Source organism: Vigna unguiculata, chromosome 3 (assembly GCF_037176805.1).
Source record: "Vigna unguiculata cultivar grain cowpea cultivar isolate G323 ecotype 2 chromosome 3, ASM3717680v1, whole genome shotgun sequence".
Taxonomy (NCBI): Eukaryota; Viridiplantae; Streptophyta; class Magnoliopsida; order Fabales; family Fabaceae; genus Vigna; species Vigna unguiculata.
The window spans coordinates 37,016,997-37,043,935 of NC_140794.1; the positions used below are offsets into that span (position 1 = coordinate 37,016,997).

Here is a 26,939-nt window from a genome sequence, read left to right on the forward strand (position 1 = left end):
TTGGGTGTCTTATGTTTACGGTGATTTGTTTTGGACATGTATTGTTTGAATGTTGATGTGGTGATTGAAATTGATTGAATTGGGGGAGATGTTATCGTTAGGGTTCGTGAAGGATTGGGAATAAGATGATTTGTGTGAAAATTATGGTAATTATGGATTAATTTGGATGTGCATGATTACTGGAAATAAAAATTATTATGGATAGGGTTCAATTGGAGGGTTGGGTTGTGTTATGGGAAGTCTAGAATTTTCTAAATGTAGAAAACTGGGTTATGGGCAAGAACATTGATGCACCACCTAACGGTCAATAAGGCAACGTAATACAACTGTCAAAATGGGTTAGAACCCGCGAGCCAACCCGACTCATCACGGGTTCGAGCTGGGTTGGGTTGAAATTTTTTTACAAATTTCAATACGGGTTGATTTTTGAACCGGCTCATCTAGAACCCGGCTCACCCGGATTGAACTCGTGGTGAGCCGGGTTGGTGAGCCAACCCGCAGATAAAAGGGTCACACAAGTATTTTTTATTTTTTTTATTAAGTTGAGCTTTACATTAGGATCATGTGAGGTTTTTTTATCCGACATATAAATAATTTGTATTGTTTTTATTTTGGTTTGTATTTGGATTGTATTAAAGTTTATTTAGATTTTAATTAGAATTACAATTTAGTTTTGACCCGTGAACCCGTGAGCTAACTCGTTTAACCCGCCAACCCGTGGTGGGCCAGGCCGGGTTCAAATTTTTTTTGCTCACTAAAAAGTGAGCCAGGTTGGGTTGGCTCACTAAATCATCAACCCGTGGTGGGTCGAGCCAGTTTGGGCCAGGTTACCCATTTTGACAGCTCTAACCGTCAAGCGACGCTAGTGAAAATGCAGGGACATGTTTTGGTGTGTGGTGTTGTGATTGTGTTTATTGGATTATTCTGAATACTAAAATTAATAGTAATATGAACTGGACCAAGTGAGCTTTTGACTAGCCAATTCATGGGAATATAGGTGGGAGGTTATGCTAAAACTAGAATTGATAAGGTCTTTGAGTAAATAGGTTAATGCAAATTCTAAGGTGGTGAATCATAATTATTGACATGTGATATAAGTAGAATATGAGCTTGTATTGGAATGTATCATATAGGATGTATAATGTGAAATTAATAAGTGGACTTATAAAGTTTAGTGTGAGGTTAATGGTAGGTTAACATAATAAATTGTTAAGAGGAAAGGAGTGTTATTGGTACTGTTCGATGTGGGTAATAGAACTTGTATGAGTAAATAAACATGTGATTGTTGGACAGTTTATAGGAGCATGGTTTGTTCTTAGTTAATTGTAAGGGATGGCATAAGTAAGTTGGTGAATACATATGTATCTAAATATGATAGTAAAGGATAAGAGGATGAATTTAGGGTCAGATTGATTGATAGGTTCGCAAATTGGCCTTTTACTATGAGCTTGGGATGATTTACATGTGCTAGAGTCTGTCCAGGAATGTAAAAACCATTAAGATTCATTGTACTGGTGTAGCGCTTACCAGTGAGGTCTAAACCTTTAGTCGAGAGCTACAAACCAGGGAGTTCTTGGATTGTGTAGCGCCTAACGGTGAGGGTGTTTCTACTAGGCGATAGTGGTGTGGGCAGTGGCCATTGGAACGTGTGGCGCCTAGTGGTGAGAATGGTTTCGTCAGACAATAGCTGCCAAAACGGGGACCTCTAGAGTGTGTGGTGCCTAGCGATGTGTAGTGCTCGCCAAGCAATCTACAAAAATAATTTGCTTGGCGGCGCTTAGGCTGCTTTAGACGATAACGCAAGGGGGCAATGGTAGTTCTTTAGCGATCTTTGTGCGGTTTTTACTACTTTGGATGATGACTTGGGGGTTGAGACGTGTTGAGGCCTATTTACGAGTGGTGACTCGTAATATATTGTAAACACGTGGTGTTCACGAGTTGTGGCTGGTGACATTGGGAATCCCAAGGAAGCATATGAGTGGTGACTCATATCAGCTAGCTCCATTTGATTATCACTCACTGGTTGTGGCTGGTGACTTTAAGAATCTTTTGTGAGAATATTGATGATGGTTCATATTGGTTCGCTCCATTGGGTGGTTACAGATGGTGGTTCATAACATAATATTTTCCACGTGTGTGGGTCTACGAGTAATGGCTAATAGAGGGTTGGACCACGGGTGGTGGCTCGTGGTAGCATGTGCCATCCTAAAGTCTTTATCAAGGTGTGAAAAAGCTCGATGAACATGGGGAAGACCATGATTTCTAGTGCATGAGGGTGAAGTCCTCAGAAGGGGGATTTGGGAATGAAATTGATATGCTTGGGTGAGGGTGTTATAATTGTTTATGCATGTTGATTATTTTGAGCTCACCTTATCTGCCTGTGTTTAATGATGATCGTGTAACTTGTTACATGAGAGCAGATGATGTTTCAGGTGGAATTAGTGATGCATAAAGCCGGAGAGGGGCTAGCATGAGAATATATAGAAAAACATTTTATAATATTTTATGTAATTTGACTATTATGACGTTTATAGTTTGGAACTAGTAATATTGTCGTTTTAAATTTTGAACTTTGGTGTGTATAATAAAAATTTAAATTTCCTGCGTTTTTGGGAAAGAGGTTTTATAAATTGCCGATTTATTACTATTTATTATTTTTTTTTATTTAAATTAGTAATACCCGATCAGGATGTTACATTTTACGTGCTACAGGTCCTAAAATATATTCGTGATTCCCTCGAGTATCTACCTTTGATATTTGAACAATAGTAGTTAGTCATACACTCAATTATAATTTAGGTATTTGTGTTATAAGGTTTGTTGATACCAGATTAAGTATATCAAACTAACAAAGGAATGATTGTTTCACTTGATCTTTTTCCATTGTATTCAAAATTGGGATGTGCAACGAACTAGTTTGTTGTGCTATAGACTTTTACTATGGAGTTAAATACAAGTTACGATATTGAACTTTCACAAATTGAAGAAAGAACATAACATGAGTTGTGGCCTTTAGATCAAATTGATCCAACCAATGCAAAATTTGCATGTTGTTTGGTTTGGAATCCATTATTGGTGGTCTCATGGTTAGCTCCCTTCTTTGGTCACGTTGGCATTTGTAGGGAGAATGGAGTTATTATAGATTTTTTAGAATCACATGAAGTGCATGTTGATAATTTGCATTTGGATCGGTGGCAAGATACTTACAACTCGATTGAGAACATTTAGTTTCTCAAATACAATATCTAATTCTCTTATTGCCCTCTTTCTACATAGTTTGTTCTCATTAATAAATACATTCATGTTTTGCAATATAGTATTATGCCAAATTCAATTAACCATCTTTTGTTGGTTATGGGAGTTTAGGTTGCTAATGGTCTTTTTTATAGTCAATATAGTTAGGGGTGAAATTGTTAAAGCAGGCATTGATTTATTGGGAAAAACTACTTTACTAACTATGATATTGACATTGTCAAAATTGAGTTACATTTGTAGTTAGAGGTTCTTTAAGGTTAAAACACAGTTGATCACCTGTCATTTGAATCTTAGAGGTTTTACCTTGAGATATGCATTATATGAATCATTAACTTTAAAGTAAGAATTTCCTTCTTTTTTTACCCTTCCATATATCAAATGAAATTTGAACATTTTCCATTTTATCCTTTTTTTTCCCTCTCCTAAAAGCCTTCACTCAAATATTTTGTAATTTTCATCTCTAAATAGATAAATATCTTAAGATGCTAATTCAAATAAAGACATTAAGTTTGCAATTGGTTTTTGTATACTTCTCTTAAGTTATTGGTGCTTAATATCTCACTCTAAATCTTAATGGTATTTATGATTCTTTTTGTAAATCCACCTACTAGGTACATGTCAGATATAGATATAAATACATGTTAGACACATATATAGGACACAAATCAAAGTATCAATACATCATAAACTCTATCCATTAAATTTTTAGTTAACATTCTTTGTAACCTCAAATGTTGTTGCAATGTTGCTTCCCTCCTAACCTATTTGCACACAAATGCAAGCAATGTTATTGACATGGGATGACGCATTACAAGCCAATCTACGAGATTACGAGACCAAAACTCACAACATTTTCATTTGCAATTGCTACTCTTTTGTGGAACATTGTGAATTGTGTTTGTTATGACAGATCAATGGAGTGGAACATTGTGAATGTAGCAGCTTTGATTATGTTGAAGGGTCATTGGGTTGGTTTCTAGGCAATTGTAAAGATCTTTGATGCCTTCTTTTATGATTGCATTCTTAGAAGTTGTGATGATTCGTTGTGTAAGACCCGTAAAATTAAATTAATTAAATAAATAATTAATTAATAAATGCGGGAAGTGAGAGCCTTTATGGCATTAAATGTTGTTGATGGTGACGTGGAAAAGTACTAGCTTAATTGGTTGAGAGTACTTTATTATGCGAGAGGACTTGGGTTCAAGTCTTATGTATGCCAATTATGTGTTATTTATTTGTTATTATATTTTTATAAATATGTGATCTTGTTGTGGAATGATATAATCCTTAAATTATATTCGTTAGTAAGAAACATGAATTGGTTTGATGGTTATGCATGGATTTGGCATTTGTAAGGTTATGGGTTCAATCCTTGGAGAACCCAAATTAAACTTTATTTTTGCTATTTTGGGTTTTGGCTTGAAAACGGACCATAAAGAATCAATGAATGATAATAAACATTAGGTTAAATTATATTTTTAGTCCCCATTTTCGTAGCAAAATTTGAATTTGGTCCCTTAATTATTTTTTATCTCAATCTGGTCCCTATTTTGGGAAATTTGACCCAATCAAGTCCTTTCCGTTAGGGGTGAAGTAACGGTGTTAAATGGGGTGCCACGTGTCAGCTTCTGGATTTTTTGAATTTTTTGAATTTTTTATTTTTTTTAATTTTTTTAAAATTTTTAAAAAAATTAAAATTTTGCCACGTGTCAAGTGGACATAGTGCCACGTGGCAGTGACAATGCCACGTGTCACTATTTGGGAGTTGTCATTTTCTCATTCTCAATTTGGTCCCTCTATTTTATTTTTTGTCTCAATTTAGTCCCAATTTTTGTAAAAATAATGCAATTTTGTCTCCTCCAAATTGAAACCAAATTTAATTTCTATATAAATAGGCACAAATATTTCTATCAAAATTGATATTTCAAGTAAATATTTTTAACAAGATTAAGTTTATTTTAAATTATATTTTACGTTAAACTTTATTTAAAATTGTTTTAAAGTTGTTAATAGAAAATAATGTTAATAAAAAAATTCATAAATTATATTGATATTTTATTACATTGTACTTTAATATTGTTTTTGATTTGAATTTATATTTTAAATAATTGCATATTTTTAAAATGTGTAAAATTCAATAATTTCTATACAAATATTTTAGTTAGTATAAAAATAACAATTATATAATTTAAGAAAAATTAACTAGTTTATGTAACAATAAAAAATAAATAAATTTAAAATTTGAAAACAATTTTAAGTAAAATTTAATGTGAAACAAATTTAAAGAAACCTGGTTTTATTGAAAATATATAATAAAAATATCAATTTGAATAAAAAAATCATTTAATAAAAATATTTGTATAACATTTTATAATTTTTGTTTCAATTTGGAGGAGGACGAAATTGCATAATTTTTACAAAAATTGGGACTAAATTGAGACAAAAAATAAAATAGAGGGACCAAATTGAGAATGAGAAAATGACACCTCCCAAATAGTGACACGTGGCACTGTCACTGCCATGTGGCACGATGTCAGCTTGACACGTGGCAAAATTGTAATTTTTTTAAAAATTTTAAAAAAATTAATAAAAATAATAAAAAAAATAAAAAAAATAAAAAAAATAAAAAAATCCAAAAATTCCAGAAGCTGACACGTGGCACCCCATTTAACACCGTTACTCCATCATTAACGGAAAGGACTTGATTGGGTTAAATTTCCTAAAATAGAGATCAAATTGAGATAAAAATTAATTGAGGGACCAAATTCAAATTTTGCTACGAAAATGGGGACTAAAAGTATAATTTAATCTAAACATTACCATTAAACCTTAAATTCGTTTTGTGTAATTATCTAGCTTTAAGGCACCTTTAAAAGGCCAATGTGTGGTAAGAAGAAGGGTTTTGGAAAGCTGTGAGTGTACTCAGAAAACAAAGCACGAATTTTGAGAGTAGTGAGGTTGGAGTGGAGCTTTGAAGCTGAATTGGGAGAGAAAGCCAAAGGGAGATCATTGAGGATCAAGAAAGAATTCACAACAATTCCAAATTTAAGCTAAGGGAACCATGTTAGGGGAGTTTACGCGTTAGTTTTTATGTATGAGCATGAACTGTATAATGTTTGATATGAATTGCAAGCATTTCCATCATTTTTTTGTGTTTTTCTGAGTTTTTGGAAGTTTTCCAGAAACCGCCTGGGGGCTGTTCATAGACCTTAGGCGGCACATGTGATTTTCACCTGTTCTGGGTTTCTGAAGAGGAACCGCCTGGTGGTAAGCTCCCGATCGCCAGGCGACACAAAGCTATTTCACCAGTTTATGGGTTTTGGATGAAGAGTTTGGCGGTGACAGTCAAAACGCCAGGCGACACAAGCAATTTGGCTCGAATTTGGTTATTTTAGTGTTCTGGGAGGATTTCGATCAGAAGAAAATCATGTCTTAATGATGGAGAATGGTTCGACATTATACTTTTCTTAAATTCGTGGGGTTTGGGGCTTCAATTAAGTTGAACATGGTACAAGTGTGAGTTATGTTGAACGATTGGAGTTTGGATGAATTGGATACAATTGTTATTGGGTTGAAAATAATTAAAATTGATTATTGGTAGGTCATTTTCATGAGATGAGCGACGAGAATAGGCATAGAAGTGCTATGAGAAGCTGTTAGGAGGAGCTGTATAGAGAGAGAAATTCTGGAATTTTTCCAGAATAGAAGGCACCGCCTGTCGGCAAGGGTTGAGCCGCCAGGCGCCATCGTAGAGGTAGTAAATTGTGAGATTGTTTTGGTGCCAAGACAGTTAGGGCAGTTGGAACTAATGGATAAGTAAATAAATACCTAGAGAGGAGTTTTGTGGAGATGTTATTTGGATGTTAAGTATTGAAACGAAGTGAGAAGAGTTATTAAGTTGTGGTAAAGGAATGGAGTAATACTAACACATTAGTGTTTATAATTCAACCTAGGACTAGTTAGACTAAGGTATAAGGCAATAATTGCATGAAGTTGTTTTCATTGCGTTGGTTGATGGATATCTATAAAATGTGATAAGTTTGAGTGGGGTGAATAAATTGTGGAAATTGGTTTGGAAATTTAGGTATTACAATAGGGCAGTGTAGAATGCAGGAATAGGATTGTTTGGGTGCATGTTGGAAATACTATCATATGACCCGAGGCTGGACTGGCATTGGATGCAAATAGAGTGGTAAAACCTAAGGCTAAGAATTTTAATGTTAATATGAGGTAAAGGTAATATTTTGGATCTAGTAATTGTAATGGATGCGAGACATTGTGGGCACTGTGATAGAAATTGGATGTGACCATTGAACTTGGTTGAGTGACTAATTGAGTCTGGATGCAAATCAATAGTGCCTAACTTCAGACCAGTACAGTATTATACAGATACTGGTGTGGCGCCTGGCAGCAGAGTGCAACCCGCTAGGCGATAGCTTCTATTCCAGAAGCTCTGTATGACGCGAGGCGCCCAGCGGTGAAGGATGTTCTGCCAGGCGATAGTTGTAGAGGCAATGTGAAATGAGGCGCTTGGCGCCTGGCGGTATGCGTCTGATGAAGGATTGACCCTAATCAAGGATGAAGGCACATGCTTAAGAAGACTAAGCATGTTTAGAAAGGAAGTTCACTAATCCTTCATCCCTTTCATTTGTGTTTGTTATTTTTGATTCCCTAAGTTGACTTAGTTGAATCAACTTTAGTTGACTTGTTGACCTTTGACTAGGTTTGACTTGTTGACTATAGTTGACTTGACTTAAGCCAACATGCTAATCTATGTTTATTTGCTTTGTAGGTTAATTAGGAGTAAGAAAGCAATCCTAGGTGGCGCATGGTGATTGGGGAGCATAAATGATGTGGATGAGAGAGTAAAGCAAAGGCATAAGGCATAAAACAAGTGTACCTATGTACCTTTGGTCTCTGATATCGCTGTCGTTAGGCGATCAAATTACCACTACTTTAGCAACTTCAGTATTGCCAGTTTGTAGTGAAGAAAATAGTTAGGGTTAAGATAACCCTGAGTCGTCTCACAACGAATACGGAATTGATCTCAAATATTTGATTCTCAAAAATGCAATTTAAAACTAGCAACTATAAAAATAGGGGGGTTTTGATATGCAAAGAAAATGACACGGAAGATTGTAAACACAGTAATAGTAAATAGGTCAATTCCACTGCTTTTTCTAAATAAGATTCTTCATTGGTTATCTAGAGATTATTGTTAAATTAATTATTGTTGTTGATTTACAAATAAATCAATGTAAAGACTCAATTCATTTGTTGGCATCCTCACTTTTAATCAAAGTACAGTCTTAATTAAAAGTGAGAATTGTTTAGATTGTCCATAGTAAATTTAATCAAAGTACAGTCTCAATTAATTTTACTATGCCTAATCATGTCTATTCCTTTGTTTCTTTACCAAATAGAAAACTTAATTAATCAAAGTAAAGTCTTGACTAATTTTAGTTAAAGCAATTACCTCTAATCAAATTAAAGTCTCAATTATTGGCAAAAACTTATTTAATCAAATGAAAGTTTCTAAACAAAATCAAAGTAAAGTCTCAATTTAATTTAAAAACCTTTTAACTCATATGATTAGCATGCATGTAGATTTAAAATCATTATTTTCTATTCGATTAAGAAGCAAAGGATATAGATAAACAAAAACCACAACAATAATCAAAATAACAAAACATATAAATTCATCTAACCTCAGAATCCATTTAAGAAATTACAGTGGAATCAACCCTAAAAGCTTAGCCCTCCATGGCTTTGATGGAATACATGATAATATGATGAAGGAAAGAAAATAAAAGAAGAGAGTGAGAGATGTGGTGGAGACGGTATCTGCCAAAACCAGAGAGTTCTAAGTGTCTAAGCTGTGAGTTGTAAAATTGTCAGTCCTTTTGCTCCCTTAAGTCTCTTTATATAGGCTTCCACTGGACTTTGGGCTTTATCTGTCAGTTGCTAAAATCTTTTATTTTTATTTAATTAATTAGCAACTTAATTGCTGTCAAATTTCCAATTCTGCCCCTCTCATTTAACCATATTTGCAGTTTTGACCAGTGTTGACTGCTGACTTTGACCAGTTGACCAGAGTTGACCAGTTGACCAGTTTGATTGTCCTATCAGATGCTGACACGTGGCGCAGAGTACTCTCTCTCTAGAATTAGGGTTTCACTCTCACACTCTTCTCCCTCCCTCGTGACGGCGCGGCTGACGGCGCGGCGGTCAGATTTCCGGCGTGGTGGCTGTGACTGGTTCGCTTCTCTTCTCCGCTGTTACAGATTCATGAAGGCTGCCATGGCTGCTGCGTTGGTGGCGCGCGAGGAAGTTGACGGAACTGTAGTGAGGACGACGAACTTGGTGCAAGCGGGCGTCGTAGATCTGGTGCGGAGGCCATGGTGGTGGAGCTTCTCCTCTCCTCTGGTTTTGCTAAACTCGTGGTGGTCGTGGCTGGTAGATGCTCGTGTTCGCTGCTGCCATGGAGAAGATGGAGAGGCATGGTGGTTGCGGCGTGACGGCGCTGGTTCGCGCAGATGGTGGTGCGTGGTGCGGCGGAGCTTGCGCGATTCCGATCTGTTCCTCGCTGCTGGTGGTGCGCGAAGGATGGTGGAGTGTTCGCGTTGTTGCTGCAGATGCGGAGGCGAGAAGATGGTGCTGCGGGAACTCGCGGTGGTCGGAAATGGAGCAGGTACAATGGTGCGAAGCGTGAACGGAGACGGCACGGTGCTGTTGCGGTGGTGCTGTCGCTGCTGGTGCGTCGCCGGCAATGGTGTGATGGTGATGCAGTGGTGGCTGGCGAGGTGAGGAGGTGCGGCGGCGGCTGCCATGGTGGTGGAAGGAGAGAAGAAAATTAGGGTTAGGGTTTCATGAGTGAGATGGAGGAGATGATGACGTGGCAGAATCTGAGTGGTCAATTTGGTGAGTGGAGGATTATGACACGTGGCAGCTTATGGTTGGCTAATTTTAAAAGGTGGGGATTGCCACATGGCATGATCTGGTTGAGTGGAGTTTAAGTGGTAGGAGGGGTGCAACTTAGTGAAAACTGGGGGTGCAGAACAGGTTTTTGGTGGTCCACTTGAGGAAGGAGTGTGCAAATAAAATCTGGGGGTGCATTTAGCTCCTGATTTATTCTTTTCCAGAATTTCTTGATTTTGGACTTATTTTGTAACTTTGAATATTTCAAAATCACACTATTAATTGACCAAAAATAAATTTCAGCTGCATTAACAAACGTTAAAATATCCAATAATATTTTATACAACTAAAATCAATTTTTACGCCACTTTTACCAAACTTACTCAATAAATCCAATAATCACAAATCCTAATTAAATCAATCTTTTAGCACAGAAAATTCAATTAAATCCCCAAATTTAAATATTAAATGAGGGCAAAAATTTGAACTCATCACACACCCACACTTATCCTTTTGCACTCCTGGGCAAAATTGAACAATTTCAAAACTTTTTTCTGAGGTCTTTTATTCCATATTTTCAGTGGATTAAAGAAATGAATACAAATGGAAACAAATCAATCTTCTAGAAATCATGTTGTCATGCACAAACAAATGGATAAAATTCTGTTTTTCACACATGAGTTAATCTTTTGAGTTTACAAGATAATCAACTATGAAAGAGAAACACTCAAGTTAAATATATATTTTCTCACCAAGATTCGCTCAAGTGTTTTGGCTTGTGTTTTCACTCAAAATACCCATGCAAGTAAACACTCTCAATGCTTAGCAAGACTCTAATATCACAGCTTTCAGAAAACATGCATTCAAAAATAATGAGGACTTTTCACAGGTTATAATGAGGCCAAGGCAAAGGTAGGAAAAACTTTAGGATTTGTGTGTTTTTGAAATAGAAAGGAAGAAAGAGTTATGGAGCATAGTTTCAAAAACAATCCCCTTTTTTTTTCTTTTATCCTTTGTTGCTCTTTTTTTTTTCAGACAACAATCATTTTTCATTTCAACACTCTGTCATCAACAATTATTTTCCTTTTTGCCATTTTTATAACTTTGTGGGGGAAATACTCACCCCCACACTTTATTCCTCAACCAATCTCAACATAATCCACTAGCTCCTTCTTTCTCCCTAAGGTAAGGAAAAACATGGTCTTTTTCTTTTTAAGGTTTAGCAATATGCTCAAAACAAGAAAAAGAGGTTTAAGCTCAAGGGCTACCAATGGATCAATGTCATGGTTAGCTTATTTGGCCAAGTAGCTAAAAACAAGAAATGCCTCAGTCATATCAAATCATGCATGTTCGCCTAAGATGCAAAACAACAGAATCAAGCTAAACATTTGAGTATCAACAAGACATGAGCAAATCACACAAGAAAAATAGGAATGACACATGGTAGTTCATCCTTACAATAAAGCTCAAAACTCACAAGGTCAAAAACTCTTTCACAAAAGATTTATTCCAGAAAATCTCAAATCAACTCAATCAGTAAATCACAGAAACAATCCATTCATAGCACATGACTCTTATTTTCCCAGAATTATGACCGTTCCAATTAGTGAATCAAATCCAAAAATCCAATGTCAATATGTTTTATTGAAAACAGAAACTTTTTTTATTTTTTTTTTATTTTTTATTTTTTTTAATAAAAACAAACAGAAAACAAAATTAGAAAAGGAAAAACAAAACAAATAGAAAACAAAAACAAAAAAAGGGAGAAATCTCCCCACACCCCCACACTTTATCCATGCATTGTCCTCAATGTATTCAATATGTATAAAATGCAAAGAAAAAGTATGAAGTGTACTTACCTCCTCAAGGTGGAAGGTATGAGGGAGAAGTCAAGTTCATCCCATCCATCGTCTTGTTCAACATATCTTGATTTTCATTGAATATCCGAAGACGATGCCCATTAACTTTAAAAGTTCTTGCTGAGGATTCTTCCTTGATCTCCACTGCTCCATAAGGAAAGACTTCTGTAACAATGTATGGTCCTTCCCAAGTAGAACGCAACTTACCACTCATGTGACCAAGCTTGGATTTGTATAGTAACACCTTCTGGCCTACCTTGAAATCCTTTCTAGCCACAAGCTTTTGGTCATGGAACTTCTTGGTTTTCTCTTTGTAGAACTTTGAATTTTCATAGGCTGCTAGCCTAATCTCCTCTAGTTCTTGCAACTGAAGCTTTCGCTCATTTCCTGCTTCTTCCAAATCCAAGTTGCATGCTTTCACGGCCCAATAGGCCCGATGTTCAATCTCCACAAGTAGATGACAAGCCTTTCCAAAAACCACCCTGAAAGGTGACATACCTATAGGTGTTTTGTAGGCTATCCTGTGTGCCCAAAGTGCTTCATCCAATCTTGTGGCCCAATCCTTTCGACTAGGCTTCACTACTTTCTCTAGTATCTTTTTAATCTCTCTGTTAGAGATCTCTGCTTGTCCATTGGTTTGGGGGTGATATGGTGTAGCAATGCGATGTGTCACCCCATACTTCTTCAACATGTTCTCAAGTAGCCTATTACAGAAATGAGTCCCCTGGTCACTGATGATGGCTCGTGGTATCCCAAATCTGCAGAAAATGTTAGACCTGACAAAACTCATAACAACTCGAGAATCATTAGTCCTTGTAGCTATGGCTTCCACCCATTTGGAGACATAGTCTACAGCAAGCAAAATATAAGAAAACCCAAAAGAAGGAGGAAAAGGACCCATAAAATCAATACCCAAAATATCAAATACCTCACAATATAGCATGGGTTGTTGAAGCATTTCATCCCTTCTTGTAATGGATCTGGCTGCCCTTTGGCACTGCTCACAATTTTCATATACCCTTTGTGCATCTTTAAAAATGGTAGGCCAATATAATCCACAATCCAACACCTTCCTACCTGTTCGTTGTGTGCCATAATGTCCACCAAAAGGAGATGAATGACAGAACTCAAGCACATGAGGTATCTCGATATCTGGAACACACCTCCTTATGACTTGGTCACTACCAATGCGCCATAAGATTGGGTCTTCCCAGATATAGTACTTTGCCTCACTTTTTAGCTTGATTCTTTCATATTTGGAGAAGGAAGGAGGAATAGCAGAAACAACCAAATAATTAACAATGTCAGCAAACCAAGGTTCAGGAAACATACCTTTCACAGTAGTCAATGCTAGGAGGACTTCATCAGGAAAGTCATCCTTAATAGGAATGTTATCTTCTCCATTTTCAATCCTGCTAAGATGATCGGCTACTAAGTTATGTGCTCCACTTCTGTCTAGAATCTCAATGTCAAACTCTTGGAGCAGTAGCATCCATCTGATCAACCTTGGTTTCGAATCTGCTTTCTTCAGAAGGAATTTTAATGCTGCATGATCAGTATAAACAATTACCTTGGAACCAAGTATATACGGTCTGAATTTGTCCAAGGCAAACACAACAGCCAATAATTCCTTCTCAGTCGTGGTGTAGTTAGCCTGCGCTGTGTCCAATGTTCTGGAAGCATAATATATCACATGTGATAGCTTCCCATCTTTTTGTGCAAGCACCGCTCCTACTGCAAAGTTTGATGCATCACACATCAACTCGAATGGTAATGTCCAATCAGGTGGCTGGATGATAGGAGTGGTGGTAAGCGCCTTTTTCAATGTATCAAATGCATCTTTGCACCTCTCTCCAAAGTCAAATACTATATCCTTTTGCAACAAGTTGGAGAGAGGGTTGGCTATCTTGCTGAAGTCCTTGATAAACCTCCTGTAAAATCCTGCATGTCCAAGAAAAGATCGAACCTCTTTCACAGAAGAGGGGTAAGACAATTGTGAAATAATATCAATTTTAGCAGGATCTACAGATATACCATTCTTGGAAACAACGTGACCTAAAACTATACCTTGTTCCACCATAAAATGACATTTTTCAAAATTTAGAACAAGGTTAGTTTCTTCACATCTCTCCAAGACTCTAGCAAGATTAGACAAGCAGTGATCAAAAGATGAACCATATACACTAAAATCATCCATAAAAACCTCAATACAATGCTCCAACAAATCTGTAAAAATACTCATCATACATCGTTGAAATGTTCCAGGAGCATTGTAAAGGCCAAATGGCATTTTCCTATAAGCATATGTACCGAATGGACAAGTAAAAGTAGTCTTATGTTGATCCTCTGGGGCAATACAAATCTGAAAATACCCAGAGAATCCATCAAGAAAACAGTAATGAGACTTACCTGCCAATCGATCTAACATCTGGTCCATGAATGGTAAAGGAAAGTGGTCCTTCCTGGTGGCCTGGTTTAGTCTTCTATAATCAATACAGACCCTCCAGCTATTCTGAATACGAGTAGGAATCAACTCGTTCTTCTCATTCTTGACCACGGTGATCCCAGATTTCTTGGGGACCACATGTACAGGACTCACCCAAGTGCTGTCAGAAATGGGATATATAATACCTGCTTGTAGCAACTTGGTGACTTCTTTCTTCACAACCTCCATCAACTGAGGATTCAGTCTCCTCTGAGGTTGCCTCACTGGCTTAGCATCCTCCTCCAAGAGTATTCTGTGCATGCAGAAAGAAGGACTAATACCAGGAATATCTGCCAAAGTCCAGCCTATTGCTCGCTTGTGATCTTTGATAACCTGCAATAGCTTTTGTTCCTGCTCGTCAGTAAGCAAGGCAGATATAATAACAGGGAGTTTCCCATCCCTTTCAAGATAAACATATTTCAAATGAGATGGTAAAGGTTTCAACTCCAAAGTGGGTGGCTGTTCCACAGATGGCAACATTTTACTGCCTAAGGTAATTTCAGCCACCTCAGCATCACACTTGGACGCCACAGAGGTATCAAATAGTGACACCGCGTCCTCAACATCACCTGTTTTGCAATTTTCTCTTTCGTCTAAAATTGAGCCCGAAATATTCGAAAAAGAAAAATCCAAAGAAGAAGAAAAACCAGATAAAACGTCCAAAAGTCCAAAAGCATAATTGTTCACTACATTACTCAATAAATCAATGCAAAACAAAGAATGGTCTTCAATTGGGTGCTTCATGGGTTCTAGCACGTTGAACTGCACCTTCTCATCTCCTATCTCCATAGTCAAGGATCCTGCATGCACGTCTATCTTGGTACGTGCTGTCATCATGAATGGTCTTCCCAAGATAATTGTGGTTGAACTCATTCCTTCATCATCCTTCATGTCCAAGATGTAGAAATCTGCAGGAAAAATTAACTTGTCCACACGGACAAGCACATCTTCTAGCACACCTGCAGGGTTAACTGTGCTACGGTTGGCCAACTGAATGACCACACCAGTAGACTTAAGAGGTCCAAGATGAAGTGAAGTAAAAACATATAAAGGCATTACATTAATGGAAGCTCCTAAATCTAACATAGCATTGTCAAACTTAGTACTTCCTATAATGCAGGAAACAAAAAACATACCTGGATCCTTACACTTTTGCGGCATTCTGACTGCAGGCTTCTTAATTAAGCTAGAGACTTTTCTTCCCATGTTCACTACCTCTTTGTCCATAATACGCCTTTTATGTGTACATAATTCTTTGAGAAACTTGGCGTATTTAGGAATTTGTTTCACAGCATCCAACAAAGGGATGTTTATCTCCACTTTCTTGAAAGTATTCAGGATTTCTTTGTCTAACTCCTCCATCTTTTTAGTTTTTGGTTTCAAACGGTTTGGATAGGGAGGAGGAGGAGAATAAGGAGAAGGATTTTCAGAGGAAGTATTAGGGGATACCAACCTGGAGTTATCACTGGGTGCAGGCATCTCAGATGTTGCTTGTGTTGCTTCATCTGATCTTCCTCTTTCATCATTAGGTACAACTTCATTGTCCTTATCTTCATCTTCTTGGGCATCCCCAAGACCTTGTATTTGCTTACCCGATCTTAAAGTAATAGCATTTACATTTCGCGGGTTGATTACAGTTTGTGCAGGCAAATTGCTTGAGCCTTGTTGAGACTTCATCTGATTTAACTCATTTGCCATTTGTCCAATCTGGTTCTGCAAGTTTTGATTGGTTGCTTCCATCGTTTGTTTCAACTCATTGATTTGTCCCTTCATCATGTCAGCCATCATTTTCATCATTGCCTCCATGTTTGAATCACCAGAGGTTGCCGCTGGTTGTGGTTGTTGCCTCTGTTGAGGTGGAACATAAACTTGTTGGTGTTGAGGCTGTTGATTTCCCCATTTCTGGCTGGGATATTCCTTCCAATCTGGGTTGTACTTGTTGGAGGACAAATCATGGTTGTATTGCTGCCGAGGTGGTCTATTATTGCCATAGATGTTTGCAGCATATGCCTGAGGTTGTTCATTGTCTAACGTCCCTGTCTCTTTTAACATAGAACAAGCCTCTGTAGGATGATTAGTAGAAGCACAAATTCCACATAAAGTAGAAGGGATAGGCTTTTTCTGTAAGTCTGTCAAGGTCCTTACCATGGCCGCTAAGTCATCCAACTTCCCTTCTAATTTCTTGTGATCTGCAACATATGAAGCTTCTACTCCATGGGTTCCCTTCAATAGAGTTATAGAATTACTCCTTGTGGAAAATTGTTGATGGTTCGACGCCATAGTTTCAATCAATTGTCTTGCATTTGTTGGCGTTTTGTCCACCAATGACCCTCCACTTGCAGCATCTATCATTTGTCTATCCATGATACTCAATCCCTCATAAAAGTACTGAATGAGGAGATGCTCGTTTATTTGGTGATGAGGACAGGAAGCACACAACTTTTTGAATCTTTCCCAATACTCGTGAAGACTTTCTCTTTCTTGTTGCCTTATCCCATAAATATCTTTGCGAATAGCAGCAACTCTAGATGCTGGAAAAAACTTTTCCAGAAATAATCTTTTCAGAGTCTCCCAAGTATTGATGGATCCTGGCGGAAGGCAGTATAACCAATTCTTAGCGGCATCTTGCAATGAGAATGGAAAAGCCTTAAGCTTGATATGTTCCTCTGTTACTGTCGTAGGTCTCATGGATGAACAAATAACATGAAATTCCTTCAAATGATGGTACGGGTCTTCTCATGCTAATCCATGGAATTTGGGTAAAAGATGGATTAACCCAGACTTAAGCTCGCATTCTCCATCTGGATATTGGATGCACATGTTTTGTGTAATGGCTGCATCCAGTGAAGCCAACTCTCTTATTGTTCTTTCTTCCATTCTATCTTCTTGAATTTCTGGTTCAGGTGATGGATCAGAAGATATGTTAATCACCGGAGGTGATTCTAGCGGTACACTTTCAGTGGTAGGTTCAGATGATGATGGTGCTCCTTCAGTAGAACACCTGAGTTCAAGTCTCCTACGTGATTTACGCAAGTTCCTTTCAAGTTCTGAATCAAGTTGATAAAATTGACCCGGATTGGCCCGAGTCATGCACTATGCAGTCCACCTGAAAAGTGTTTCCCTGTGTGTTTTTTTCTTCCTATTCTTGTTTTGGAGAAAGATTTCAAGAAAGAAATAAGTTAAGATGTCGTTGGGTCTACTCCCAGGAAAGAGAGGTGCGTCACAGTGGACAACATAAATACCAAGTCTTTCCTAGACAGAGTTTTCCAAACTAGTCTCAAAAATTTCTTAAAAGAAATTCTTAATCAAAACAAAAATAGAACTTTGCTTGGAGTATATTAACAGAAAACTAGATACTACAAAATAACAAACTATATCAAACGTATATGCGTAAAATAAATAAAAAAATAAAAAATAAAATAAAATAAATAAATAAATAAAAACAGAATCAAAATAAAAGAAATACTAACCGTATTCCCCGACAACGGCGCCAAATTTGATATCGCTGTCGTTAGGCGATCAAATTACCACTACTTTAGCAACTTCAGTATTGCCAGTTTGTAGTGAAGAAAATAGTTAGGGTTAAGATAACCCTGAGTCGTCTCACAACGAATACGGAATTGATCTCAAATATTTGATTCTCAAAAATGCAATTTAAAACTAGCAACTATAAAAATAGGGGGGTTTTGATATGCAAAGAAAATGACACGGAAGATTGTAAACACAGTAATAGTAAATAGGTCAATTCCACTACTTTTTCTAAATAAGATTCTTCATTAGTTATCTAGAGATTATTGTTAAATTAATTATTGTTGTTGATTTACAAATAAATCAATGTAAAGACTCAATTCATTTGTTGGCATCCTCACTTTTAATCAAAGTACAGTCTCAATTAAAAGTGAGAATTGTTTAGATTGTCCATAGTAAATTTAATCAAAGTACAGTCTCAATTAATTTTACTATGCCTAATCATGTCTATTCCTTTGTTTCTTTACCAAATAGAAAACTTAATTAATCAAAGTAAAGTCTTGACTAATTTTAGTTAAAGCAATTACCTCTAATCAAATTAAAGTCTCAATTATTGGCAAAAACTTATTTAATCAAATGAAAGTTTCTAAACAAAATCAAAGTAAAGTCTCAATTTAATTTAAAAACCTTTTAACTCATATGATTAGCATGCATGTAGATTTAAAATCATTATTTTCTATTCGATTAAGAAGCAAAGGACATAGATAAACAAAAACCACAACAATAATCAAAATAACAAAACATATAAATTCATCTAACCTCAGAATCCATTTAAGAAATTACAGTGGAATCAACCCTAAAAGCTTAGCCCTCCATGGCTTTGATGGAATACATGATAATATGATGAAGGAAAGAAAATAAAAGAAGAGAATGAGAGATGTGGTGGAGACGGTATCTGCCAAAACCAGAGAGTTCTAAGTGTCTAATGTGAGTTGTAAAATTGTCAGTCCTTCTGCTCCCTTAAGTCTCTTTATATAGGCTTCCACTGGACTTTGGGCTTTATCTGTCAGTTGCTAAAATCTTTTATTTTTATTTAATTAATTAGCAACTTAATTGCTGTCAAATTTCCAATTCTGCCCCTCTCATTTAACCATATTTGCAGTTTTGACCAGTGTTGACTGCTGACTTTGACCAGTTGACCAGAGTTGACCAGTTGACCAGTTTGACTGTCCTATCAGATGCTGACACGTGGCGCAGAGTACTCTCTCTCCAGAATTAGGGTTTCACTCTCACACTCTTCTCCCTCCCTCGTGACGGCGCGGCTGACGGCGCGACGGTCAGATTTCCGGCGTGGTGGCTGTGATTGGTTCGCTTCTCTTCTCCGCTGTTACAGATTCATGAAGGCTGCCATGGCTGCTGCGTTGGTGGCGCGCGAGGAAGTTGACGGAACTGTAGTGAGGACGACGAACTTGGTGCAAGCGGGCATCGTAGATCTGGTGCGGAGGCCATGGTGGTGGAGCTTCTCCTCTCATCTGGTTTTGCTAAACTCGTGGTGGTCGTGGCTGGTAGATGCTCGCGTTCGCTGCTGCCATGGAGAAGATGGAGAGGCATGGTGGTTGCGGCGAGACGGCACGGTGCTGTTGCGGTGGTGCTGTCGCTGCTGGTGCGTCGCCGGCAATGGTGTGATGGTGATGTAGTGGTGGCCGGCGAGGTGAGGAGGTGCGGCGGCGGCTGCCATGGTGGTGGAAGGAGAGAAGAAAATTAGGGTTAGGGTTTCATGAGTGAGATGGAGGAGATGATGACGTGGCAGAATCTGAGTGGTCAATTTGGTGAGTGGAGGATTATGACACGTGGCAGCTTATGGTTGGCTAATTTTAAAAGGTGGGGATTGCCACATGGCATGATCTGGTTGAGTGGAGTTTAAGTGGTAGGAGGAGTGCAACTTAGTGAAAACTGGGGGTGCAGAACAGGTTTTTGGTGGTCCACTTGAGGAAGGAGTGTGCAAATAAAATCTGGGGGTGCATTTAGCTCCTGATTTATTCTTTTCCAGAATTTCTTGATTTTGGACTTATTTTGTAACTTTGAATATTTCAAAATCACACTATTAATTGACCAAAAATAAATTCCAGCTGCATTAACAAACGTTAAAATATCCAATAATATTTTATGCAACTAAAATCAATTTTTACGCCACTTTTACCAAACTTACTCAATAAATCCAATAATCACAAATCCTAATTAAATCAATCTTTTAGCACAGAAAATTCAATTAAATCCCCAAATTTAAATATTAAATGAGGGCAAAAATTTGAACTCATCAGTCTCCTTTGTTTTTAGCACACTTTGGCCACTTTTTGGAGACATATGAGACACATTCTTTGTCTCCTTTTGTGCTAGAACGAAATTAGCCTTGCACACATCATAGTTAGCTCTTTTGTCTCTCATTTTTGTAACCTTATTTGACCTAGTTTCTAGAAGCTAGGGTTAGGTATCTTTTATTTGCTTAGAGGCCCCTAAACTCTTCTATATAAGGGGTGCTCCTAGACATGTAAAAGGGTTGAACATTTTGAAGTAAAAACACTCTTGTGTCTCAACCATTTGTGATAGTTTCCTCCCTTGGGAGTGAATAATTTTAAGCCTTATCTTGCATAGCAAGTGGCGGCACACATCCACTCATCTTCAAGGTTGCCATGGCTTCTAGCCTAGCCTTGTAGTAGCGTGCTTCTCACATTTTTACCATTTCTTTCCTTTCCATTTTATGTTTTCTTCTTCCTTTAATTGTTCTTGGTTTTCTATGGTTTATGTGCTTTCCATTTCCTTTTTGTTTTGAATCAATCCATCATCTTCTTCTCTTGAGCTTTGTGAAAGGAACCTTCACATCTAGATAGCTTACTATCTTAATGTCCAGTGGGGATTTCACTTAGCTTTCTTAATCAACTCACACCATATTCAATAATCTTAAAAAGAAACAAGATAATCCTTCATCATTTGGTATCTAGAGCTTTGGTTGTCTTGAATATGGTGTTTTTATGTTCTAACCTTGTCTTGCGTAGCTATCTTTTAATGGTTCACATAAAAACAATGCTGGCAGAAACTGTTCACGATTTTAAAAGATTAAACTGCACCTGCTCAGTGGTCCAAAAATTACGTTCTTGATGTCCAAAGAAAGCTCTGTTAGTCTAGTTTTTAACAAAAAAAGAACCAATGCATTTGGAGTTCTGTGGAGAGAGTTATGATTGAAATAGTGAGCAAAGGTCAGAGCTGCCGAGATCACCGCGAATCAACGTTTTTCAGGTTATGTTGGACAGTTTTGGCTACTGTTTTTGTTACTCTTCTTACTCCTAAATGTTGTTAGATAACATGTCTTTGTGTGCTTAATCATGGACCTTCATTTCCAAAAGTTTAAATGCATGATAGCTACATGTTTGAGTCTTTAAATGTGCCTAACTTTTGCTTGAGTCATATGTCATATGTTAGCTTGAAGTTTTCTTATTCTTGTTTTTCCAAGTATTTGAATCTTGCTTTCACTTTATGTCTTGCTTGATGTATGCTCCATGAAATTGATTTTGGCCTAAAACTTGAGGAACTAAGTGTTCAAGCCACCTAAAACTCTTTCTCACCATTATATGAAACTAGTTGTGAAAAGAAGAAAATTTATGCACCAAATATTGTCTAAAAACCGAGAGCAATCTTGCTCGTTGGTGAACTAAAAGTGTGTTTTTCACTAAGTGTTATGCTACAAGTTTCATGCTTGAGAAGTGGGTGATATTGGCAAATTAGTTCCATGCTTTAACTTGGTTATGATCTTTCTTGGTGTATGCATGATTTAAGACTTGAAGATGCTTGTCAAGTGCTTTCCATAGAGTCTTTAAAATGTGCTTTTCTTGTTTTAGTCTTGTTAAAAGTTTTGTCTCAAACTTTTCTTCTTTAGAGTTTAGCTTTCCTTGTTTTTGTGCTTTTCTTGCTTGTCACTAGGTGTTCTTTGTTTTGTCTTAGTAGTTTTCTTTTCTTGAAACTCTTGGGATGTTGTGGCCGAATCACTTGTATTGCATTTGAAAAGGATTTTTGAACAAAGTGTTTTCTTCACTCCTTGGAGGAGCTTTGAGTGTAGCCTTGCCTTGTTACTTTGGGAGAGTGATCTAAACACTTGGGTTACATTTTGGGTTGAATTTGGTCTTGGTTATCATGTTGTCTAACCTCTAATCCATTTATTTTGTCTCGGGTTTGAGTGTTTTTGTTGTAGGAATTATGGCAAGTTCATCAAATGCACCTACTCCAAACAAAAACAATACATTAATGAGATTGCTTTGGGATTTGGAGTTGTCTAGGAAGAAGTCCTTTGAACAATTGAGAAAAGAAAAGGAGCAAAGTGACCTAAGAATCCAAGAGCACATTCAAAGGCTTGAAGCTAAAGAGCAAGAAAGAGAGGCTAGGAAAAGAGGGCATTCTAGGCGCAACCCAACACAAGAGAAGCAAACTCCAAAGATTCCTAAGTTCTATGGTGGAAGTGATCCCAAAATCTTCCTTGATTGGGAAGCTAAAGTTGATCAAATTTTCAATGAAAATCATGTAAATGATCAAGCACAAGTTGATCTAGTTGTTTTAGGATTTTTGGAGTATGCCAATACTTGGTGGCATAAAGTTTGTAAGAATTATGACCAAGGGCCACCCGCGGCTTCTTGGATGGACATTAAAACTCTTATGCGCGCTAGATTTGTTCCTTCCTATTATAGGAGGGAGACTCTTTTGAAGCTCCAAAGGCTTCAACAAGGGTCCATGTGTGTAGATGAATATTACAAGTTAATGGAGTCCATGCTTATAAAAGTAGTTTGAAAGTGAAGAGGAAAAGGTAGCTAGATTTGTGAGTGGGTTAAGGAGGGACATACAAGATTTAGTAGAGTTATATGAGTACTCCTCTCTTGACAAAGTTTTACATTTGGCCATCAAAGTTGAAACTCAATTGCAAAAGAAAAAAAAGGCCAAGAGGAGTGGTTCATACAATGACTACTATTCTAGTACTTGGAAAGGTAAAGAAAGAAAACATGATAAATCACCACCCAAGAGTTCCCAAGACCCACCTCCTAGAACTAATTTGTCTAGGCCTTCTAATGAAACTCCTAATTCTTCTCAAGGTACAAGGACAAGTTCTATAAAATGTTTTAAGTGTTTGGGATATGGGCACATAGCTTCAAATTGTCCTACCAAAAGAACCATGGCCTTAAACCTTAAAAGAGAAATAGAGAGTGAACATTCTTCTCCCCGTTCCCCCAAAAGCACTTCTTCCCACACTTCTTCTTCAAGTGAAAGGATTAAACCCCTTGAAGGTGGATTGTTAATGATAAGGCACCAACTAAGACATGTTTCCAAGGAACTTGACCCTTCTCAAAGACAAAACCTTTTTCATTCAAGGTGCCATATCAATGACAAATTATGTCCCCTCATCATAGATAATGGAAGTTGTGTAAATGTGGCTAGCACAAGGGTTGTGGACAAGCTTGGCTTGAAAACTATCCCTTATGCCAAGCCCTACAAGCTATCATGGCTTAAGGAAGAAGACATTAAAGTAACTCAACAAGTCCTCATTAACTTTTCAATTGGAAATTTTAAAGATGAGGTGTTATGTGATGTTGTGCCTATGGAAGCAACTCATATTTTGCTAGGTAGGCCATGGCAATTTGATAGAAAAGTCTTTTATGATGGCCATGCTAACACCTATGCTTTCTCCTTCCAAGGCAAGAAGTTCACACTCCTACCTCTCTCACCTAATCAAGCAAATGAGAACCAAAATAAAGTGAAAGATAAGAGAAAAGATGAAAAAGAAAAAGAGCAAGTTACCTCCAAAGTGTTACTTGCCTCTAAAAAAATATTTCCAAAGCAAGATGGACATCACCATTCTTCCTTCTCTTGCAAGGCTCAAAAGGAAGACCCAATGCGCAAGCATGAGAGGAAGAGTGGTCTAGAAAAGAGGGATGGCCTAACCAAAGCTAGGGGTAGTACCCTTAGAAAGGATGGAATAAGAGCTCATAAAAGGGAGGCACAAAACCTCCCCCAAATCAAGTCAAGCTCCATCTACAAAGGCTTAAAGAATTTGTGGTCAAATTCTCTCCAAGAAGAGGAGGATGATGAAGGATTGACCCTAATCAAGGATGAAGGCACATGCTTAAGAAGACTAAGCATGTTTAGAAAGGAAGTTCACTAATCCTTCATCCCTTTCATTTGTGTTTGTTATTTTTGATTTCCTAAGTTGACTTAGTTGAATCAACTTTAGTTGACTTGTTGACCTTTGACTAGGTTTGACTTGTTGACTATAGTTGACTTGACTTAAGCCAACATGCTAATCTATGTTTATTTGCTTTGTAGGTTAATTAGGAGTAAGAAAGCAATGCTAGGTGGCGCATGGTGATTGGGGAGCATAAATGATGTGGATGAGAGAGTAAAGCAAAGGCATAAGGCATAAAGTAAAAGGCATAAAACAAGTGTACCTATGTACCTTTGGTCTCCTTTGTTTTTAGCACACTTTGGCCACTTTTTGGAGACATATGAGACACATTCTTTGTCTCTTTATATGCTAGAACGAAATTAGCCTTGCACACATCATAGTTAGCTCTTTTGTCTCTCATTTTTGTAACCTTATTTGACCTAGTTTCTAGAAGCTAGGGTTAGGTTTTTGTAGAGACATCCTTAGGTATCTTTTATTTGCTTAGAGGCCCCTAAACTCTTCTATATAAGGGGTGCTCCTAGACATGTAAAAGGGTTGAACATTTTGAAGTAAAAACACTCTTGTGTCTCAACCATTTGTGAGAGTTTCCTCCCTTGGGAGTGAATAATTTTAAGCCTTATCTTGCATAGCAAGTGGCGGCACACATCCACTCATCTTCAAGGTTGCCATGGCTTCTAGCCTAGCCTTGTAGTGGCGTGCTTCTCACATTTTTACCATTTCTTTCCTTTCCATTTTATGTTTTCTTCTTCCTTTAGTTGTTCTTGGTTTTCTATGGTTTATGTGCTTTCCATTTCCTTTTTGTTTTGAATCAATCCATCATCTTCTTCTCTTGAGCTTTGTGAAAGGAACCTTCACATCTAGATAGCTTGCTATCTTAATGTCCAGTGGGGATTCTACATGCGTGATCTACAAGGCTTTTGGTGATGCTCCAAAGGTGGGATTGCTGGTGTTCCTTGAGTTGAGCTCGGAGCGTATCCCTTAAGTTGAGCTCGGGATAGGGGTTAAGCACGTGACATTCCTCGAGTTGAGCTCGGAATGGCATCCCTCGAGTTGAGTTCGGGATTGCGGATGAATACAAGGAACCCTTGAGTTAAAATCGAGTTGGCGAGTGTTACTGGTGTGAGTGTGCTGGTTGTGGCCAATACAGATAAGTCTAGATAGATTGCCCTCCTTAGTAAATAACTTACGAGTTTCGTAGTCTTGGGACGTTACGAACTATGTTCGTATTTGGGAACTCCACCTGACGTTACAGTGTATGATCCGTAGCAATGATTCCTGCACGTGCTCTATCGGTTGTGGTCGATAGGTATGGCAAGCTTGAGAGTTTATATATTTTCATGTTTTATGATTTTGGCATAAGTTGTAAACTTCTATGAGATATTTTTGGATTATTCCACTTTTGTAATTATGGATTTTGGTTTTATCATTGAAATTTATAAAAATTTAAATTTTCCGCATTTTGGGAAATGAGGTATTATTAAATGAAACTGTTTATTATTTCTTTATTTATTATTAAAATCCATAATATCCTGATGGGATGTTACACGTTGGGCTTTCTCACTTGAACTACTATTAGTGTCTCTTCTTTTGATGTTGTGGTTTGTGGGTGGCACTTACCTTGTTGGAAACCTATCACATTGTTAAATGGTTATGCTTTAGTTGTTTCCTCCTCACCAAGTAAGAGTTTTAGATTATTTTTTGGAATATAAAGTAGTTATGTCTTTTGGAAAGTTGGATAAAGTAATTTTTGAAAGTGTATTTGGTGTTTATTAGAGTTTGTACCACAGAATCATATTTGTGTAGTTGGTGAAATATTTATGCAACCTATGAGAAAGTTGTCTAAAGTTTTAGATTCTCATCTCTTTTGAGCATTGATACATTTGTTGTTTAAGAAGATAGCAAGATGGAATGCCTTTTGAGAAAAAGGATTAGTTGTTTATGATACTTTTTGAAGCATTTGTTTTAGTAATAAACTCTTTATTATTGGTTAAAGTTCATTACAAATCATCAAATTTATTGGTGATATTTTGGTTTCTAATAGATTTTAGTGTTTGAAGAGAATATGCATAGAAGAGAATTTATTTGCCGGAAATGTTATGGAAAAAAATGACAAGAAGCATGAATTTGAAAGCAAAGAGAACATCCTTAGTAATTTTCTCACAAAACAAATTTGTTTTTGAATCAAAAAGGCTTTGAAACGAATGAATGGAAAGAGGACTACTTTTGTTTATGCAATTGGGATGGTCGATTGATATTAATACAAAAATTATAAAATTTATATTGTTTTTACATCTATCATAATTTTTATTAATGTAATAATTGAATTATAAATATAAATTATTTAAATTGTTTGTGTTGATTTTATAAAATTTAAATGGTTAATATAATTATTTTAAAAAAATATTTTCTTTATCTTAATATATATATATATATATATATATATATATATATATATATATATATATATATATATTAACAAGATATTATTATTTTTTTAAAAATTTTATACTTAATTTATACAAATGTAAATTTCTATTCGTGTAAAACATTTAAACACAAATATCTAATAATATTACTAAGCCTATTAAATTTTTTAATTTTATGGTTATTGTTTTCAAATATTCATGTAATAATTTTTAATAGCTTTTTTACGTTAATATATATGAAAACCAAATTGTAAGACTATAAACCGCTTTTTCTTTAACTTACCGTTTCAAGAGTGAGTTGGGTGTAT

General features: G+C 36.8%; 1 pseudogene; it reads left to right on the forward strand.

Annotated features, from left to right (window-relative positions):
- The first annotated feature begins 2,583 nt into the window (after nt 1-2,583).
- LOC114175337 (protein REVERSION-TO-ETHYLENE SENSITIVITY1-like) lies at nt 2,584-26,489 on the forward strand (annotated as a pseudogene).
- Nucleotides 26,490-26,939: the final 450 nt, after the last annotated feature.